Raw genomic sequence first — 16,433 nt, 5'->3', positions numbered from 1 at the left:
TGGTCTGCAGTTCACACAGGCCTCCTAGGAGAGACCCATATAGGCCCACCAGTTACTGTGGGCTGGAGGAAAGGGGAAGAAAGTGGTGGAAAGGAACATCTACTGAAACCTTCTCTAAAGGAGCCATGAAACGAAAGAGAAAACAAGAATTGTGGCTGGGCTCATACTGGGCATTAATGAAAAAAGGACAACAAATACACACATACACACAAATAAAATACTTTTGCTCGGGGTGGGAAGGTAGCTCAGTGGTAGAGCGTTTGCCTTGCATGCATGAGGCCCTGGGTTCGATTTCTCAGCACCACATAAGATAAAAGAAAAAAGCCGGAAGTGGTGCTGTGGCTCAAGTGGTAGAGTGCTAGCCTTGAGCTGAAGAGCTGAGTGAGCTGAAGAGCTAAGGGACAGCGCACAGGCCAGAGTTCAGACCCCACAACCCAACCCCACCCCAAAATGCTTTTGTTCTTTTTAGACATGGTGACTGTACAATGAGAAAGATGATCTCTCTCTCTGTCTCTGTCTCTGTCTCTGTCTCTGTCTCTCTCTGTCTCTCTGTCTCTCTGTCTCTCTGTCTGTCTGTCTGTCTGTCTGTCTGTCTGTCTGTCTCTCTCTCTCTCTCTCTCTCTCTCTCTCTCTCTCTCTCTCTCTCTCTCTCTCTCTCTCTCTCTCTCTCTCTCTCTCTCTCTCTCTCATACACACCTAAACACACAGTCTCAGAGCAGTGCCTCTCCTGAATTTGTTGGTTTCTCATCTGGGCAATGTACCAGCTCAAGCACGGGGTTTCTCTTGTCAGAACCAGGGGCAACCACCCAAGGGGAACAATGCTCTAATAATGCAGAACCACCCTGCCTCCCCCTTTCTCCAGGGACAGACCCTTCCCCTTGGGAACAACTAGCCTTGACTCCCCATTCACCAAAACCCTAGGCCAGGACGCTGGAGTCCCCAGACATGTGGCTCCTCAGAGCCTGGACAGAAAACAAAGCAGGGGGTCATGGTGCCTCCAGAGAGGTGTCTGACCTGGGGTGGAGGGGGGTTGTTGGTGACTTTGATGGGGTCCTAAATGCTATATACATGAATGGACTCCCTGCTTCCAGCCTACATACTTCTGGGCGACTTGGCAGATTCTTGGGGAGTACAAGGAGACCAAATGGACTGGGAGCACTAGCAGAAGCTGACAGACATGGGAAATGTGATCACCCAGTCAGAACTGTTGACAGCTGGGGTTGGGGGTACAGGCCAGTTGTATGTGTGTCAGAGGTGGTGTGGGGAGGTAGCAGGGGGTGGATCGCGGGGTGCTGGCCTGCAGGGCATCCACTTACGTGTGCTGCTGGAAGAAGCTGTAGGCTGCGATCAGGTGTGCGCCCAGAGTCTGAGGATCTGGGGCCGGGACCAAATAAGGGCCACAAGCAAGCCAGGGGTGCACCATCTCTGCCAAGTGACTGCAAGAAGCTCTGCGGATCAGAGCCGGCAGCACCATGTTTGAAAAGCAGCCTTACTGGGAGGAGGCGGTGCTCTGCTGGCACTTGGCGGGGCTGCATGCAGCCTCTGCTCCTTCTCCTCAGATGCCACAGCCTCAGCAGCCATAGATGCCTCGCCGCCACATGCTATGCACTTCCGACCAGGACCCACGCTATGATCAGAGCAGCCGCCAGCCACTGAAGCCGTTTCCACTGGTGCCTGTGCTCATGCTCTCTCTTCTCTCAGCTCTCTCTTGGCCCCACACTCCTCTCCTGGGCAACCCCGCCCTGAGGCAATGCGCCCCTGACCCCTTGACCCCTGGCCATTGTTGCCACCAAAGTGTGCCCCTGGGCCCCGACCCCTGCTCCCCTGGACCCTGCCCGCCACCCCTGGCCACAATCGCAGCCCTGACTAGGTCCTAAGGCTTCCAGATCATGGCAATTGCAGCCTTACCTCAGCTCAGCACTATCCCTCACCCCCAGTACCGGCCCAGGAGATTGAATCTCCCCTCAGCCCCACCACTGGAGGAGACTCTCCTCCATCCCCCTCCACTCCACACACCAAGCAGGTGCATCGTGAAGCTCCTGTGTGTATGTGTGTTTGTGTGTGTGTGTGAGTGCTGGGGATATGGGTTAGGAACTGAAGTGATACATTATACTCAGAACTAAATTGAAGGAGGAATCCAAAATTAGTTACCAATGTTTTAAAAATGCAAGCTAAAGGAAATAATTTATGAAAAAATCAGCATTTACAATAAATACAGAATCAGTATGACTGATATTCCTTTTATCCCAGTTGCAATACGGCTTGCATGATCACTTTTCTGGTTCTATGTTTAGTTAGGTCTTGATATTTAGCTGAAGTTCTGTTCTTTCATATATTCATTTGTCAGATCAAAGAGGAAATTAATTCCATGCCGGAGTCAACATCCATAATAACAATATAGTTGTATCCTGCTACTTTGCCAAAGTTTCAAATCAGCTTGCGTAACTTGAGTCTTTTTTGGATCTAACTAAATAGGTATGCAATTTTGTCAGTACTAGAAAGATTTTGATCACCACTTATTAAAATAGTATTTTCTAGAAACTACTTCTATCTTTTCATGAAATTTTCAATGTCATTTATATCATGGGTTGATGTTTTCCTTTAGATAACCTACATTCAGTCTTCTACAATTTGGAGTAGTTTACAATTATGTACACTCAGGTACCCTGCTCAGATTCTATTATTTGCATATTTTGTTCTTGTTAAATCAGTAAGATTTAGGTCTCAATATGGATACCATTGGTCTTATTCATTGCATTTCTGAATTTTTTAAGTATGTCATGATTTTTGTTATTTTATTCTTTTAATATGTGCAGCTCTCACTCCACATACAGTCACATTTGTTTTAAACAATTTGATCCATTCACGTGATTTGCTATATTACATTCATCTAGATGAATTTAATTACAAATTAACACACCATATTTCTGAGACACAGTTATCTTTATGGATCTACTCAAGGGTAACATGTATTTCAGGTTTTTGTGCTTAAAAACAAACAGGCACAACAAGTTTTTGTTCCTGGGGGAGTTCTACTTTGTTGGTTGTTTTTCCACCTGTGGTGACTTCAACATATGTGTGCATTTTATTTCAGTTGTTTTGTGTCTATATTTTGTTTCATTTAACAGAAAATACATAAATAATCAGTGATTTAGAACTTTTCCAAATAGATTTCTAAGAGAGATACTTGAAGTTTTGTGATATCTGGACCGGGTAGGTCTTCTTAATGGAGGGGGTAGCAGAATAACAGACACATTCTTTGACATGATTTGAATTCTTCCTCCTCTTGCCTCACTATTTCCAATAGTATTACTTCAAAGCCTTTAGTGGAAAGAAAATAAATTTGTCTGTATGGACTCATAAATTTTGCTTTAATTAGGACACACAACACATTTACATTTGATTTTAACTCTAAAATCTTCTTTCCTTCTTTTAAAATCACAGATGTGAATTTATAATGATCCAAACTATTTTCACTTCACACTATATGTAATATAGAGTGTAATAATAGTGAGTAATGGAGTATGTAATAATTTACTTTTTTTTTTTTTTTTTTTTTGTCGGTCGTGGGGCTTGAACTCTGGGCCTGGGCGCTGTCCCTCAGCTCTTCAGCTCAAAGCGAGCGCTCTACCACTTGAGCTACAGCGCCACTTCCTGTAATAATTTACTTTGGGGAAAGCTAATTACAGTGGATTTTGTGAGATACTGAGTAATAGTAAAAATTATGTTTGATTCTATTAAAAAGTTCACGGTTACATCTAAAAATAACTCATAGTTATAAACTAATACTAAAAAGTAAGATTGTTTATTGGAAAAAGCCAGAAGTTTCAATAAGCTTGCTTTTTACAAATTGACTTGGATCTGGGCTTTGGTGGCTCATGCCTGTAATCCTAGCTACTCAGGAGTCTCAGATTGAGGATAGTGGTTCAAAGCCAGCCTGGGCAGAAAAGTCTGTGAGACTCTTATCTCCAATAACCCACTTGAAAAGTAGAAAGGACACTGTGGCTCAAGTGGTACAGTGGTATCAATGAGCTGAAGAGCTGAGAGACATTGCCCAGGCCCAGAATTCAAGCTGCACGACCAACAACAACAAAAAAAAATTGACATGGATTTTTACTTTAAATTTCATGATTTTTTTTATTGTGAAAATACGTACAGAGGGGGTACAATTACATGAGCAAGGAAATGATTACATTTCTTATCAAGCATTGTTGCCCCTCCTTTGTTTCCCCTTACCATCTCTTCCCAACTCCCCACCCCCAAACCAACCCATGCACCAAAGTTGTAAAGTTTGTTTTCCAACATAACGTGTTGAACATCTGATTGTTGCAATGGGTCCACCTGTATCCCTATTTAAAGAATTTGTTTTTCCCTTCTCCTCCACAAATTATACCAACATCAAACACAGTGAAAACAAGGGTTATACCATGGGGGAGGGACATACAAAGAAATCATCTTAGAAATATGCTAGAAACAATATCAAGAGAAAAAAAAACCCATTTGAGTTCTTATCTTTCGCCTAATATCAACTTATCTGACCATTCCTGCTTGATTAAAAAATATACTAGTTATTGTAGATAAGGGAAACCATGGGACCTATATTTATTTGGGCCTTATATAATATATATTAATATATTATATTAATTATTATATTAATTGATTTGCATATATTGAATCAACTTTGCATCCCTGAAATGAATCCTGTTTGATCGTGGTGTATGATTTTTTGGATGAATTCTTGAAGTCGATTGGCCAAAATTTTGTTGAGAAGTTTTGCATCAATGTTCATCAAAGAAATGAGTCTCTAGTTCTCTTTCTTTGATGAGTCCCTGCCTGGTTTTAGGATGAGGGTTAGGATGTCTTCATAGAATGAGTTCCATGTGCACTTTCTCTTTCAATTTCATTAAAGAGTTGGAGGGTATTGGTGTGAGCTCTGCTTTGAAGGCCTTGTAGAATTCCACTGTAATCCATTGGTCCTTAGATCGGAGTTCTCTTATTGCTGCTTCTATCTCAATGCATGATATGGGCCTGTTAATTCGATTTAACTCATCTTGGTTTAGTTTTGGCATGTCAATATTTGCTAGGAAAAGGTCCATTTTTACCAGGTTCTCAAACTTATTAGCATAAAGATTTGAGAAGTATTCCCTTATAATGTTCTGGATTTTTGGTTGTTTCTGTGGTGATGTTTCCATTCTCATCTCTGAGTTTGTTTATTTCTGTGTGTGCTCTTCTTTTTCTGATAAGATTTGCTAAACGTCTGTCAATTTTTGTTAATTTTTTTTGAAGAACCAACTCTTTGTTTTGATGATTCTTTCTATTTTTATTTTTGGATTCTAATTCGTTTAATTCTGATTTAATTTTAATTATTTCTTTCAATCTACTGGATTGGGGTTTATTTTGTTGCTCTTTTTCAATGAGGTTCAGATATCTCATTAATTGTTGGTTTCAGATCTCTCTAATTTGTTGATGTAGGAACTCAGAGGTATAAAATTGCCTCTGAGTACTGCATTTCCTGTGTCCCAGAGGTGCTGGTAATTTATGTGTTCATTTTTGTGGACTATCATGAGCATTTGCATTTCCTTTCTAATCTCTTCCATGACCCACTGGTGATTCAACTGTGTATTGTTCAGCCTCCAAGTGTTACAGGACTTTCTTTGGTGGCTTTCAGTGTTGAGTTCTAATTTAATTCCCTTGGATCCTGTTTCTTGGCCTTTATTGTGCTCTTGTTGTTTTTCTATGTGTAGCACATGTTTAAGTATCTTTTGTCAGTCTGGTTTGGTGGTTCTAAAAGCTTGTATCTGAATAGGCCTATCTTTTTGCATGTTTGGGAAATTCTCTGCTATGATTCTGTGAAATAAATTTCCTAAACCGTTAACTTCTGTCTCTAGGTGCTCCTCTACACCCATTACCCTCAGATTAGGCCTTCTGATGGTGCTTTCCAAATGTTGAATAGATCTATCATATTTCTTGGATTTGTCTTGGATAGTTATACATTCTTTCTCTATAATATCTAAGCTGTCTTCAGTTCCCGAGATCCGATCTTCTACATGGTCTAACCAACTGTCAAGACTTTCTACTTTGTTTTTTATTTCTTTTCCTTCTAATTGTTTGGCTTTGCTGGCTTCAAATTCTTTGTTGCAGCTTTGTTTTAGGTCTTGTATGAACTTTACTTCCTTAATTTGGTGGTCAGTGTTTCTTCTCAAATCACTTAGTTGATTCGTTATGGTTTCCTTGGACTCCCATTACTTTTCTTGGGCTCCATTGAGCATTCCCTTTGTGGTCTCCATTAATTCATTCAGCTGTCTGCTCATGGATTCCATGAATGCCTTTATTGATCTTGTTCTATTCTCATCCTTCTCTCGCAAATCCTGTATTACTCTTTGAACAGCTTCCTCACAATCATGCAATTCCTGTCTTTCTCTTTGACTGATCTCAGCCTTCTCATGCAATTTCTGTATTTCTCTTTGACTGTTTTTAACCTGCTCACGCAATTCCTGTATTAATCTTTGAGTAGCTTCCTCATGCTCACAAGATTCCTGTATTAATCTTTGGTTTGCCCCCTCTCGCTCTCTATCTCGCTCACACTGAGTCTTTTGCAACCTTTCAATCTATTCATTCACCATGTATACCAGTAAGGCTTGTAGAGCTTTTTGGGTACTCTCTTCTGGATTATTCATTAATATTCTGTCACCTGATTATCATGAGTGGGAATTCATATACCCAGACTTGCCATTTTTTTGTGTTTTCTGGCTTGTTCTGCCCATTTGGTATGAAAGTAAACCAATTTTGTGCTAGACCACTATTTTAAGGCAAGCATCAACCGGAGTCCTGTAGTTGCACAGTCAAAATGGCTGCAGATACAATCTAGTACATCAGATACAATCTATTCATCATCAAACAACCATGGACTAATAGGGTAATAAAAGCAAAAAGGATTTGACACACCAGAAATTATTAGGTTTAGGGAGAATTGTGGAGAAAAATAGGATTAGAGGGATGTGGAGAGGTAAAAGAAGAGTGAATTTGGGCTGGGAAGGTGGCTCAGTGGTAGAGTGCTTGCCTTGCATGCCTGAGGCCCTGGGTTTGATTCCTCAGCACCACATAAGCAAAAAGAAAAAAGCTGGAAGTGGCGCTGTGGCTCAAGTAGTAGAGTGCTAGCCTTGAGCTGAAGAGCTGAGGGACAGCTCCCAGGCCCAGAGTTCAGGTCCCACGACTGGATCCCCCCCAAAAAAAATTAAAAAAAAAAAAGAAATCTGGTGGAAAAAAAAGAGTGAATTTAACCAAGTCCTAATCTCTGAGAGGGAAATGCATTGTACAGAATGATTGGAGAGAGATTTTTTTTAAAATAAAGAAAAAATGGATAAACAAAAATTTAAATCTAAGAAGTGAAACACTTAAAAATTATGTAACTTTAAAGAAATGATATGGAGAGAAGAAAAGGATAGGTTGAGAGGAGAGGAGGGATAGAAAGGAAACATGAAAAACTAAAAAATAAAAGAAAATTAAAATTAGTTAATTGAAAATTATACTGGTATAAAGAGATAATACTGCCATTAAAGAAATTAAGCCTAAGATTTTTTGAATCGAGTAATAAATTTCAGGATTAAGTATGTACACAATGGGGGATAAGGTCTAATAATTGACCACTGGTATGTATCTGGGGATGAGCAGAACAGCAATTATGTCAAACAAAAAGAAAGAGAGAGAGAAAGAAATGAAAACAATAAAAAAAGGACCAAAAGGTCAAAAGAGATTAAACCCCCACACACACATCAAAAATAAAAATTATGAGAAAAAATTAACATCAAACACTTTTAAAAATTGAAAAAAAGGTTAAAAAGAAGAGTTCTTTTATTTGGGGTTTTTTTTTTGGGGGGGGGGATGATAAGACCCTGTATCTCTCCTGTGTCTATAACCTGTCTCTTGGTGGAGTCTCTGGTGTGCTTGTGGTGTTTAGTTTTCATTTTGCTTTACTGGTTTCTTAAGTCAGTTTTTTTTTGTGCAGGCAGAAAAATGCTCTGCTTTACCCAGGATTTTGTGATCCTCTTCCCAGGCTATTCAGTGGGAGGGAGATATGCTTTGAATATCACCAAAGAGGGAGATGGCAGTTTCCTCCAGTGTGTAAATGCCATGATGAGGTAGGGTTGGGGCCTTTCAGAAAATGGTAGCTTTTCCCTGAGGGGCAACTCCTGAAACACTCATGGAACACATTCTCAGGGTTTTTTTTTTTTTTTTTTACTTAGTTTCAATTGTTTGCCTAGGCTGTTGTAGGGAGGGGCAGCCTCTGGCTCTGTTTACCATGTGAAGGACATCACTCCACAGAGGCTCCACTGGCTTGGTGGGGTGACATTCCCCTGTGTGGAGCTGAGCCTGACAGGTCATGTCTACTTCCTGTGACCTACTAAATGACTCTTTTGTTTTCTTCCAAGGCCTGAATTGGAGCTAGTTGCTCAGCCCTGGGGAGGTCAGTAACATAGATGGAGATCTCTGGTAGTGGGGGAGGGGCGGCCTTCCCTTCTCTGATCCCTGAGAAGGAGTAAGGATGTCAGGATTCTACTCATGTAAGAGTGTTGGTTCCTGGGTCATCTCTGGTCTGTGATCTGCAGGATGAAGATATCTGCTCCTTGTCAGTTCTTGCTGGTGTTGAGTAGAATCTGCTCACCAGCCACGTCTAGGGCCTTTGTCATGGACTCTCTCTGTAGGTATGGTGGCTATAGCCACTGGCGCTGTACCTACTGCCACCTCAGCTGTGGCTACTGGCAAGTGCTCAGATCTGTCATCTTGCCTGGATTTTCCATCTTTGGCCAAACTCTCTGTACTGTGATGGCACACTTGGTGTGACTGGAACATTTAAACTGCTTTCTATGTAAGAGCTTGTTTATCCTCCAGCTTCTTCTCCTCCATCTTTCCCCAAAACCTCATGATTTTTTGAGTGTTTTTTTAGTGAAAAATGTTTTTGGTGTTTATATTTTGGTTTGGCATAAAATGAGCCTACTATTGTCTTAATTTAATAAAAAAAACTTTCTGATTCTATGACAGCATAAATTTTGTGGGTAATGGTTAAGACTAGGTTGACTTTCTGAAAAAAAAAATCACCACCCATAAAAGAGGAACAAAAAGAAAATAACATATGACAGGAAACATTAATCTTAATGGACTAATAGTCTGTCAGTTTGATTTAACTTTTAATCAAAAATTAAAGTAATACTTGATAATGTTTTATTAACATATTTAAATTTCTTCATTCTTGTCATTTAAGATTCACTTTATAAAGAAATTCAACAGGTGACAGTGTTTTTTCATGACTTTTCCAAAGAAATGATCATTTCATCATTATAGTGTATAGCACAATATACCCAGAAAGCATTTAAGGAAAAATTTTTTCCCATTCTTTGGTTTGCTTCAGTCTGTATTTAAAGCTGCATACCACATTTTACACACTCTATTGTCTGTCTTCTCATTTGAAACATTTCAATAAGTTTTCTTTCCCTAGTTTGTCAGCCAGCAAATCTTTATAAAACAACATGCTTTCATTCATTGTGCTTTCCAAAATATATCTTACAAATGCCAAAACGAAGCACAATCGGAAACATCTGTGGATTTTTCCACCTAGAGTACAAAGTAATCACTTTCCAAACTCCTTAGAACCAGCTGTTCACTGGCATTAATTGTGCTGTCACTTCCATGCTTTAAAACAACAGCATTTGACAATGGCGTACATTTTAATTGGTTTACCACATTTGGTTTGTTTTCAGCAAGGACTGTCTTCACGGAAGATGGTAATGGATGAGGTTTGTAATTATGTATTTTGAAAGGGCTCTAAGTTGTGGATATAGAATATCCATTTCAGTGACTAAATATTTAAATTAAATCCTATAATGGATACTCCAATTTTCTGATTAAAGTGTTCTACAATCTAGATATTTTTTAAGGAAATATTGTAATTGTTTCCTTGGTGACAACGTAATTGGAAGACTTAAAATTTTCTTTTTTTTTTATAGTGAAAACGCTGTACAGAGGGGTTACAATTACATGGGCAAGATAATGAGTACATTTCTTTTTTTTCTTTTTCTTTCTTTTTTTTGGGGGGGGTCTGGTCTTGGGGTCTGGGCGCTGTCCCTCAGCTCTTCAGCTCAAGGCTAGTGCTCTACCACTTGAGCCACAGCACCATTTCTGGCTTTTTTCTTTTTGCTTATGTGGTGCTGACGAATCGAACCCAGGGCCTTGAGCATGCAAGGCAAGCGCTCTACCACTGAGCCACCTTCCTAGCCCATGAGTGCATTTCTTATCAAGCATTGTAGTCTCCTCCTTGGTTTCCCCTTCCCATCTCTTCCCTTCCCATCCTTCCACCCCCTCCCTCTCCACGCAATCCTCCTCCCCGCCCCCACCAAAGTTGTAAAGTTCGTTTTTCCATATAACGACTTGTACATCTCATTGTTCCAAAGGATCCAACTGTACCCCTATTTAAACGATTTGTTTTTTTCCTTCCCTTCCACAAATTATACCAACCTCAAATACAGTGAAAGCAGGGTTATACCATGGGGGAGGGACATACAAAGCAACAAAGAAATAATCTTATAAATGTGTAGAAACAATCACCTGAAAGAAAAAAAATTTGAATACATATATTAGGGTTCACTTCCCTAAAATCAACTTATCTGACCTTTTCTGCTTGACTCAGACATATACTAGTTATTGCAAATAAGGGAAACCATGGGACCTAAGTTTCTTTGGTACCGGCTTACTTCACTTAATATGAATTTTTTTCTATGGAAGACTTAAAATTTTCATATACTATTGCCGTCTTAAATGAAGTGAATGTACCTGGGTTTGCATACAGAACTTTTGGGACAGCATTAATGTTTGAATCTTTGATGGGATTTGATTGGGAATTGTGGCAGGCTTTCATGGTATGAGAAGAAAAAGGATCTGATTGGAATTTATAGCAATATCTAGTTGCTTCCACCCCTGGACAAGTCATTATCATTGGTGAAGATGTTGCCATTTGAATTTACAATGCCCCAGAAAGACCTATGTGTTAAAGAAAAATGACTTTCCATTTCCTCCCAGACTGTGGAGAATACTGAATAGTTCTTCTGGAGATTAAGTTCTTCAGAATAAAACCTATGAGAACATGCACTCTCATCTTCTTTCTTCTTTTCTCTTTTAATCATTCTAGGTCAAAAACATTTCTTTTTGTCATACTCCTCACCTTGACATTGTCTTGTCACAGGCCACCAAAACAATAAAACCGACTGAACATACACTGAAACCTTCAAACTTATAAATCTGAGTAAGCCTTTCTGTTTAATAAATGGACAATATCATTTATTATGGTAGGTTATAAAGCTAACACAGAAATCTAGTCTTTGTAACAATGTAGAGTATATAAAAATGCTTCATTATAAAATATCTAACTCCAAGTTATATTTTGTGTTTTTGTTTCTGTAGATCTTAAGGCTTAAACTCATGGCCTGACTGGTCGTTTTGTGTTCAAGGCCAGTGCTCTACATAAAATCTGAACTGGAACTCCTTTTCTCCTGGTGGTTAATTGGAAATAAGAATCTAATGAACTTTCCTATTCTGGCTGACCTATTCATGTTGCATACTTTATGTAATTCCAATTCTCAGCATTATATACATGTTCCAACTACAATATAAAAAACTTAAAATATACTAAGGATATTTGTAAAGTATAAAATGAGGGAAGAATTTTCATCCTTTAGAAATCTATGCAAAATCTATGCTAAACTATTGATATTTTACTGGACCTTTCCTGCAACCAGTTTGATATAGTTTAATACTTGTCACACAAACTTTCTCTGTATTCTACTGCATATATACTTTTTCACATATGTTTGTATATGTATACATATATGTATCTATCTATATATGTTCCAATGTGCATCATCAGACTTGAAACTGCTTTGTTTTGCTGTTCAGCAATGAACCTTGTCGGCTCATTCTGTGACAATATCTGTTCTCATTTTCATCATTCCTTTATTTACCAAATCATCAACCTTCTAAAATCAGCTTCATTTCTTGGGTAAGGTTACCAATCAGTCCAACAAATATCCACCCAGAGGCTTTTAATAAAGCAAGTTTTAAGGAAGAATATAACATGAAGTGACAACTACAGAAATTCCACAGAGACCTGACATCTTTCACATTTCTGTCTTCCTTCTCTTCTCATACTTCAGAAAGTATTGACTAACACTATAAATATACTGCAATTATAAGTTAAGGATCAGTGTTTTCTTTCCAACCTGAAGCCTTCTTTTCCAGATTCTTGACATAAACTTTTTGGAAGATTTTTTGGATTGTGATGGGATTCCACCCAAAACAAAGCCATGTATATCAAGAAAGTCAATGTTTTCAACTCAGAGTACTAAACAAAAGAGGGAGAAAATTAAGGTTAGCTATATATGTTAAGCACAAATATAGGCAATATCAAGATATCTTGAAATTGTATACTTTTACTGGATAAAGTGGCTCAAACCTGTAATATTATCTACTTAGAAAACAGAGATTAGAGAATTGCAGTTCCAGGCAAGCCCAGACCAAAAAAAAAAGGAAGTTTCAGAAACTCTAACCATTTGATGGGTGCTATATGTTTTGCTTGTGTTAGGAGGACCACAGTCCAAGCAGACCCAGGCATAGTGATACTTACCTCAAAAGAAGCAATGAAGTTACAATCTGCAGGTATGGCAGTAGTAGAGATACCAAAGTTGTAAAGTTCCTTTCATTGTTGCAATGGGTCTACTTGTATCCCTATTTAAACATTTTCCCCTTCCCCTCCACAAATTATGCCAACATCAAAAATGTGTGCTTATGTAAGAAATGCATGATTCTAAAATTTCATGACAATTCTTTTGAACTTACTTTTTTGTGGAATTGACTAAGAAAATAAATTACACCTTCTATATAAAAAATGTTCTGTGCTTAATCCGGCAGCCTATACACTAACATCAGAATGATACAGAGAAGATTAGCATGGCCCCTGCTCAAGGATGACTTGAAAATTAGTGAAGCAATCCATGTTTTTACAACAACAAATGCTGGAGGGGATGGGGCCACCAGGGAACCCTACTGCATTCTTGGTGGGAGTGTAAAAGTCTTCAACCACTTTGGAAAGCAGTATGGAGTTTCCTCAAACGACTCCACATAAAGCTCCCCTATGACCCAGCAATCCCACTTTTGTTCATTTACCCAAAGGATCACAAACAAGTCCATACTAAAACTACCAGCACAACTATGTTTATTGCAGCATTATTTACCATAGCTAAGATATGGAACCAACCCAGATGCCCCTCAGTAGATGAATGGATCAAGAAAACCTGGTAAATATATACAATTGCATGCTCTGCCTCCATCAGAAAGAATGACATTGCCCAATTTGTTAGGAAATGGAAAGATTTGGAAAAAAATTTTTAAGTGAAGTAAGCCAACTCCAAAGAAATATAGGTCCCATGGTTTCTCTTATTTTCAATAGCTAATATATGTCCGGGATTATCAGAAAATGTCTTAAGCTATGTGCATTTGACCAGATAAGATGATGTTAAGCTAAACGAACACCAAGATAGGTACACAAGTGATTCTATCTTGCTATTATTTCTAACATACTTATACTGTACGATGTGATTTTTTTTGTTCCTTTATATGTTCCTCAACCACGCTATAACCCCTTTTTTCACTGGATTTGAAGTTGGTGCGCCTACATCTTGTATATACGTTTCTCTAATTTGGGGAGAAGAAGAAAACAACAAAATGCTTAAATAGGGATATGACTTGACCCATTGTAACAATGAGATGCACAAGACGTATGATGAAAAATGAATTTTACAATTTAGGTAGGGGAAGGAGAGAGGAGGAGTGGAGTGTACTTGTGGAGGTGGGAGAGAAGGGATGGTGGGGAAAAATAAAGGAGGAGGTAACAATGCTTGTTAGGAAATGTACTCATTACCTTGCTCATGTGCAGTATTTTTAAAATAAAAAATGTATAAAAATGTTCTGAGATTGAAGAGTTTATTTCCCTTATTTTATCCATATAATCTTGTTAACAAATAAATTAATGCAAAACACTGACACGAGGGTATTTTGAATAAATGTGTGTGTGTGTGTGCACACGGGTACACAAGTGTGTTGGAGTGCTCAGAATTTGAACTCAGGGCTTTAAGGTCTTGCTAGGCCTTTCCTCTCTAGATTGGTGAGCGACATCTGCACTCCTGGCTCTTTGCTAGTTCATTAAATTTTTTTGAAAAATAATCTCAAAAATAATTTTGCCCTGATTGGCTTCCAACTGTTATCCACAGATCTCAGCCTCCTGAGTAGATATCTCAAGTAAACAAGATTACGGGTGTGACCAAGCAGCACAAGGTTTTCAGAATAATTTTAAAAGTAGAAGAAAATTTACTTCATGGGGGCCTGTTTTTATCATCTCCTACTTTTAAAGCACTTTGCTTTAAAAGTAAAGGTGAATTTATTAAATTAAATGTGAATTTATTTCTCTTTTGGATTCTTAAAAGACAGAAAGTGATGATATTTAAAAGTTTTGGTACTTTTTAAAAAGAAAAATGGAACTGTAGTACAGAAGAAATTTGGCTGTCTTTGAAACTCAATGTATAAGCTCAATTCTGTGCATGATAACGCAATGTTACCAACACAGTCTGTGTTGAAGACAAATTGTGACAGAAAACAATCATCATCGGCAATAATTGCTATGCTATTACTTCTTGAGCAATATTAATATTGAATTTAGAGTGTAAGAGAATGGTGAGATTTTACCTACCTTTTCTGAATTGCTGAAAGACTTTTGGAAACTTTGACTCATTTTTTTCCTCACTGTGTGTATTTGGGCCATGCATTTAGTGCCTTTAATTACAATTTTTCCCAACACTTAAATGGTAATAATATTAGTATTATAGCAAATGTTATCTTAAGAATTAAGAGAATTAAAACTTGTGAAAAACTTAACATAAACTTCTATGAATGAGCTTTTGAGTTTAGCCAACAGTTTTTTAAATACTAAATAAAATGTATTACAGAAACCATTACATGAAGTGAGCAACCAGAAGTAATGTTATCTATTGACCATGCTCTGCTTCCAAGGAAGCCAGGAGGATAACTCTCATGCTGTAAATCAAACTGGTTATCTTATGTCTTGATAGTGTAAAAATATCAGGGACATTTATAAAGAAGGAATGTTGTAGACAGATGTGAAGTCCATATGAAAATGTACAAAACTGATAAAACGTAAGAGTATCTGAGCAGTGTATTTTGTTTTATATAATTTAAGGTACATCACAAAGATAGGGAAAACCTAGAAGAATGAATTCTCTTTTTGAAATTCTATCATAGATCCTTAGCAGGATGAACTCTTTCCTCATTCTTGTAGAGGCATCATCAGATGAGAGGAACTCTTTTTTTTTGTTTGTTTGTTTCCTTCCATTTATTCTTCGGTTTGAAATCTGAACTACATGAGACTGAAAGAAACCAAAATTAGACATGCAGGATTTGGAAAGAGCAATCAACATAAAATAAATAAAGTATATAAAGCTTTGTAAAAGGTCTAACCAAATTAAGTAGTATAGTCTCAAGCATAAACAGAAATTGATTTAAGCAATATCATTTTATTGAAAAGTGAAAAATGTTAGGAGTTGCTTAATTTTTCCTTTCTACTATATTGAATTAAGTATTCATTTTGTATAGAGATATTAAAGATGAGATTAACAAGAAACTTGATTTAATATGGATGAAAGTTCTGAATAGACCTGCTTTCCAAAAAGCCCTGAAAATCACCAGTGGGTTTACAAATTTGTGTTTAATACCACTTCTATGCTGGCTTAATGCTTTCTGAACAGAAGTCATTAGAGAAATGCAACTCAAAATTACTATGATACTACTTCATAACTATTATAACTCTTATCAACGAAATCAAAGGAGTCAGGTGTGGTGGTAAAGGCTTGTAATTCCAAGCATTTAGGGGGTTGGAGTAAGAGGATTTGATTCTAAGGCCAGTCTGGGGTACTGCACATAGGAAAAACCTGCCCTTGGAAATACTCAGAAGGTAATAATGTTGTGAGAGTGTGGAGGAAAGGAAATTTTGTACTCTCTTGGTCAAAATACAGGTTAATATTCTCATTGTAGAAAGTAGTATGCAGTTTTCTTTCTTTCTTTCTTTCTTTCTTTTTGGGGGGTGGTCCGGTTGTGGAGCCTGAACTCTGGGACTGGGCGCTGTCCCTCAGTTCTTCAGCTCAAGGCTAGCACACTACCACTTGAGCCACAGCACCACTTCTGGCTTTTTTCTTTTTGCTTATGTGGTGCTGAGGAATCAAACCCAGAGCCTCATGCATGCAAGGCAAGCGCTCTACCACTGAGCCACCTTCCCAGCCCCAAGTATGCAGTTTTCTAAAGAAATGCAAAGATGAAATATC

At 38.2% G+C, this 16,433-nt stretch overlaps 1 non-coding gene across 1 annotated transcript; it reads left to right on the top strand.

Moving 5' to 3' along the window:
• Positions 1–12,938: 12,938 nt before the first annotated feature.
• LOC138818340 (U6 spliceosomal RNA) lies at positions 12,939–13,045 on the top strand. The gene has a single exon (XR_011369070.1). It is a non-coding gene; the product is annotated as a U6 spliceosomal RNA (small nuclear RNA).
• The last annotated feature ends 3,388 nt before the right edge of the window (positions 13,046–16,433 follow it).

Source organism: Dipodomys merriami, unplaced genomic scaffold (genome assembly GCF_024711535.1).
Source record: "Dipodomys merriami isolate MVZ:Mamm:240054 unplaced genomic scaffold, mDipMer1.0.p SCAF_737, whole genome shotgun sequence".
Taxonomy (NCBI): Eukaryota; Metazoa; Chordata; class Mammalia; order Rodentia; family Heteromyidae; genus Dipodomys; species Dipodomys merriami.
This window is presented reverse-complemented; position numbering and strand designations above follow the sequence as displayed.